The 6000-nt window shown below is 40.8% G+C and overlaps 1 protein-coding gene across 1 annotated transcript in view; it reads right to left on the reverse strand.

Annotated features, from left to right (window-relative positions):
• Window positions 1-4886, reverse strand: part of ZYG11B (zyg-11 family member B, cell cycle regulator) — a gene marked incomplete in the record, with an annotated part of 797045 nt that extends 792159 nt beyond the window's left edge. Inside the window, 1 exon segment of the mRNA XM_044085958.1 lies at window positions 4717-4886.
• Window positions 4887-6000: the final 1114 nt, after the last annotated feature.

Below are 6000 nucleotides of genomic sequence, written 5' to 3' on the forward strand. Positions count from 1 at the left end.
GCTCACCGGCATGTGGTAACACAGCATCCAGGAACTGGTGGAGTACGCTGGATGCAGATGCCTGAGAGACCCCATAATGTCCCCAGTAAGTCTTTGGAAAGTACCTGTAGCTAGAATTCTTAAGGCTATACATACCTTGGTATCCACTTGGATGGGTTCCCCTTTGCTGGTTCTAGCCGAGTCAAGGCTGGCACAGCTCAGTGAGTTACTGAATTATGTCTCTGTCCACCCTGTGCCGCTCTATCCCCAGATCATGTAGCCCCTGGTAGGTTACCCTGGATCTGAACACTCCTCACCTCCTCCTTGGTCTGTGGTGGTTGTCCGCATTATCCTCATCTCCGTCCTCAGCCTCTAGCACATATGATGGATCAAAGCAATGGCAACCCCTAACATTTTTCCAGTTAAAATTCCTCTGCATGTATACACCAATGATGCAGAGTTTGTGGGGAAAAACACACAGTAAGGTGTTTCCATACTTGTTGTGCTGCAGATGCTGTCTGTATGATTGGCTGGCTATGATACATTCCAGCTGCCACCTATATTACTCATGACTTTGATTTGGCCACTGAGAGTGTTAGAGGCATTACTGGTAATTTGTGCATGACTGCCTTTATTCTGCTGTTGCCTTTTTTTTTTTTACATCTCCTCCCACTTTCAGCTATGCAGCCACCTGCCAGCTGTATTATTATGTACTTTGCCTGACCCATTGTAAGTTGCAGTATCCCATATTGCTGTTTGTACTGCATTTCCCTTGTTCTGCTATTTCCTTTTCCTATATCCTTCCTGTTTAAGCCCCGGTGTGCCGTCCAGACCCACTTAACTAGTGGATGGCCCTCCCCTGGCTGCGAACATGCTCCTCAGTTCATGGAATAAGACTATACAGCCTCAGTCACACCCCCTCACTTAGCTGTGCTTAGCTAACCACAAACCCAGCCAACAGTGCTCCAATGTGCTTACAACAAGCATGACACCCCCCTTTTCATGTTAGTTGCTCCTTCTGTCTACACAGTGGTGTTAGAGTACCTACATGGTTAGGTGCAGTGTTGACACTTAGAAGAGTTTTGTGATTCAGTATAAGTCCCCTCATTAACATACCCCACTGCCTTACTCCATAGTGACTGCACTACACAAGAGCCTTCCCCCTTAGCAACCAGTGTTCCTTGCCACTGTTTTGATTCAGCTTTCCATTGACTAATGGCAAAAAGCAGCTTTCACCTAAAATGGACTTCTCATTTTTTTTAATTTTCCCCACCATCTCGTTTGCGCGGCACTATCCTATGCTTAAACATCCGAGATCGGCCAAAAAAATAAACATTTATTTTTATAAAAATTAAACACTTTCCCATGCCAATAACCATATATTTGGCCATTGGCATAGCCAACCACTTTAATACATGCTTTTATTGGAGCGGTCATGGCTCCGTTTTCTTTTTTGCAGAAATGTATTTGGTTCCTGCATGGAGACCCGCCTACTTTCTGGACCGCTAAATCAGCTCATGTGCATGGTTTTCACAAGCAAATGAGCTGATTAGCATACTGCACGGCTTTCCATGCTGGAGCAGTGTAGGGCCACCCGTGCACATCAAGACAGCACCTTGATGGCTCGCTCGGCAGCCATATCCCGTGTAGGAGTGGCTACACTGCTCCTGCATGGAATATTTTGCTTTGTGAATCCCATCTTGTGTGTGTGATAACTGTGCATGTAGTCGCAAACTATGTTGGTCTTGTTTCAGTTACCACTATCAAGATAGCACTGGGCTTACAGCAAAGGTGAGTGAAATCCTGGAAAGTAATTGCTTGCAACTCTGCCCTGCAGCAGTTCACTGTAAAGCTTATTTGGGAGTAGCAAGTGATGATCATAACCAGAAAGCAGCAGAGTGCATCTTCCCTGTACTCCTAAGGCAAATAACCTTACACATTAACTGGCAGTACTGGTGAGGATCTTGAGATCATATCCATGGCCATTACATAAAAATTAAATTGGTGGGTCATAAACCTGATCATCACACACTTCTCCAATACAACGTGTAGTCCATAATTCAGCTCCACTGACTGATGTTCAACACTGTTTGACCATTGAACCTGGATTGCCCGAGTACTGGAACAGCATAGGGCTTTCACAGTATTTTGCATTTTAGACCAAAACAAACTTTCACTAGAACATGTGATGATATGGGCTAGTGCCAGCGTAGTTAGCTGGAGTTTTTTTAAAGAATATACTTTGAATACCAAACTGATTTATACAAGTGTAATAGAACTGTATGTATACATGTTAGCTAAGGATCCTGGAAGAACAAAGGTTAACCAGCCAGTTTACTTTAAGAAAAATAAGGGAAATGTAAATAAGCTGTTAAACCACTAAAACGTTACCCCACTGTGCTAAATAGGACCGGAAGCAGTAGGTCTGGAAGAAGCCTTTGTTCATTATTTTAGTAAAAAGAGGAAACACCCCAGGTACTGCCACAAACATTTAGATGTGTATTGTAGCCTTCTATGCTAAATTCCTGTCTCAGCTTCAAAGGGGAATACTGTGAGAACCTGGAGTCAGGCGACCAGATGAGGTCATTCTACCAGCCATCCTGGAAATGTTTTAGATATTACAGAGAATGTTCTCTTACCACTGAGTATTCTATTATGGGCCTGACAACAAGAAGGACCGTTCACCACAACATCTGCCTTGCTCTATTAAATCAGGAACAGTAATTCTCCTAGATTCAGTCAGGAAAATACAGTGAACCTTAGTTTAGATATTGTTTTTCTTTATTTGTCTGAGTCTGTCCATCAAAGTTATTTTCAATATTTGCTGTGAATTGAACTCTGTGGTTTACTGTAAATATATATTCAGTATTTTCATGCTCGTATTATTTATTATAAAATATATTTAAAACTTTTACTGTGGCTGGTCCCTTTTATAAAGTATTTAACCTTTGAGTGTGCTTATATTTATTGGTGACACTGTGTAGCACACTCCAGAAGGCCTAGCTGTTTTGGTCAACTACTACCACTTGTACTAGTATTAATATTATACAGTATAATTGGACACACTTTGTTAAGGGCCAGAGTAGCTGATTGTGGAGTGTCTGCTGTCAGTGATAACTAATCTTACAGTCTGGGCAGAAGGGGGCATAGCTAGTAAACCTATGCCAGCCTTTCCTAGGTGTGTGTGTGTCAGCTACCTGGAGCAGGGACACAAAGCACTGGATTCACAGAGAGGGTGCCTGAGGCCTTGGCCTGGACACTCCGGCCGAGAACATAACCCTACAGCTGTACCAGTGGGGAGTTTTACTGGGGACCTGGAAGGAGACAGAGATCCAGACCCCAAACTGGGCGTGTTCTCTGTATGTTAAGTGAAACTGTGCTTGATGCAGAGAGATCTGCTTCTGGAAATACTGAGTGTATCCATTTGTATTCCAAGTGAATGTGTGAATGTCCCTCTCCAGTGTCAATGGTGAGGATTCAGGCTCCTTGATCACTGGCCCAGTGAGGAGTCATCACACATGTATTCCATTATATATTTACTACCTGCAAAACTGTTTTATTCCATGTTCTAAATGAAAAATATGCTTCAATTTTCCTTAGACATAAATACAATAAAATGACAAAACATATAGTTTTTAAAAACTTTACTCATAGCACGCACTGGTACAAGCCCCAAAATGTCAGCTCATGAAAACAGAACATTATGTTATCAATAGATCAGTATTTTAAGATTTAGGAAGTAATGTTTCACGGCAAACTCTACATGTTGACATTACTATCAGTATATATTCTCAAGGCAAGGAACACTTAAGAGGGAACAACATAAAATTGGTACACACAACAGCACTAACTTTGCATGCTAACAAACTGCTCAACTATATTCAGGTTTCAACAAAAATATATACATTGTAATGTGCTGCCAAATTGAATGCATCACCCCAACCATCAAATGTAAGCTAAAAAGTTCAGCTGTAAAAATTAAAAAAAAGTCAGCAACATAAATATTTGGAGAAAATAAAATAAGTCTGTAAATCTTTATAAAAAGAATGCATACTCACTTATTTCAATGTATATATTGTGTATACCAATACTGAAATCAAGGTTCTCTACCACTTCTGAGACAAGTATTTTGATCAATTACTTTTTTACGTTACTTGTCAAGAGTGCGGTGATACAATTGTCCTGCTGACAAGTCATTCCACATTGCCTTCAATCCTTAGCTAATGCTCCTAGAAGACAGCATTTTATCACAGACAAATGAAAACCAACTGTTCTACCACACAACTTATTTTCGCTTACTATTTACACTCATTTACTTCAGTCATTCAGGATTGTCAAACTGACTTTTACAAGGATGTTCAGACTCTTGAGACAAATACTACCAAGGACAGAAGAACATCTATCTTTTCCATGTCCCTCCACCCATGACAGACACACGGACTTCATAGTTGCCACTGCTCTACTTCACCAAATATTCAGTCTAAGGATAACATCTCTATTTAATCAAATGTTCAATCTAAGTGATGTTGACGGTAAACCTGCAACCTTCATACTGAAATTATTTAAGCAGATGTTCATCCATAAGGCTACTACCACTACTGAAACTTGCCAGTCACCATCCCTAATAAAAGTTACTACTGTACAAGATAACTCCAGTCACTTTTTGCGCTGTCCATAACACATATTTACAATAAATCCTGGTTGGGATAATTAACCTGCAGAAACAACGGCCTTTACCATTTTCCTGTCGAATAACAGGCTCTATTCCAGCTCTTCCAAACTCGGCAACTCCACTGCCACTTGCTGCCGTTCTCGTTGCACAGTCTTTCTCTATATGCCAGCAACAACAGATTTCACAAAGATTCCCGTTAACTAAACATGACAAACAAAAAATGGCTTCAGATCGTCTACTGCCAGGTCAGCCACAGCTTAAGACCGTGCAACGCCGCTTATGACGATCACCAAAAAATTAATAAAAAACAGCAGATGTTAAGTGAACAGAGGGCATTAGCCCATCTCCCAGCTCAGCAGGGACGCCGGGAAGATGGTACCTAGTTCCCGGAAGCCAGTAACGTTGAAGTTGGGCAGCTGCCGAACACACTCAAGACACGCTTCCGGTTTGAAGATTGTTGTTACAAAACATGAGTACAGAGAAGGATTTTTTTAGTGCACCTGCAACTTAACTTCTACATAAACTGCAAAAGCTAGTTTACGTCGGACGACGTACAATATGCAGTGAATTCAAACTTGTTGAGTGTGACGCTGCGTGCTGTTTACGACGCAGGTTTTGAGTCCTTTTGCTTTCATCTGTCAATCGTGTATCTCCAGGCGAGTTATTGTTGGGAAAAGGTTCATGTTCTAACGCGGTTAACAATGCAAATATTAAAAACAAACTCTTTCCCACAAGTGCTCACAGCTCTCAACCGTCAGACTTTCGCCTCATACACATGGTATGTTCCTCCTAAAATTTGTGGATTTCTAGCAAATCACTGAATATTAAAGTCATTAAATAAAAACAGACATTTGGGTTTCACATTTCATGCCCTTCAGAAAACGCCAGCTAATGCAAATCCTATCATAGCAACTTACTAAGTTTATAAAAACAATATATAAAATATGTCCGTATTTTGTCATTTGCCCCCAATTATTGGTTTTGTCCAGATTTCTTGCGCTGAGAAGTAGGTACACAAGTAATATTTAGTGGCTGCTGGGTAAAATGCAGTACGCTTGTACTTCTCAGTTCTCACATCTGGAGTAATGGCAACGATCGGATGCGTTTCTGAAGGGTACTACCTTTCAGTATAACCCTTATAATTCTGAAATTATTATGCCGGAAAGCAACATGATGTACGAGCATCAAGGTATGAAAACAGCATTATGCACTAGAGCTTCTTCATATCCAAATAGCTATCAGAAAAAAATATTGTGTTTATAAAAATGAATAAAAATATTTTGGAAAAAAAAGTTCTATATGTAGAACCCCCTGTATGACTCAAAAAGCCGCATTTCTTACCTGCAGGA

The sequence above is a fragment of the Protopterus annectens genome, chromosome 10.part0 (genome assembly GCF_019279795.1).
Source record: "Protopterus annectens isolate FY-2018-M chromosome 10.part0, PAN1.0, whole genome shotgun sequence".
Lineage (NCBI taxonomy): Eukaryota > Metazoa > Chordata > Ceratodontiformes > Protopteridae > Protopterus > Protopterus annectens.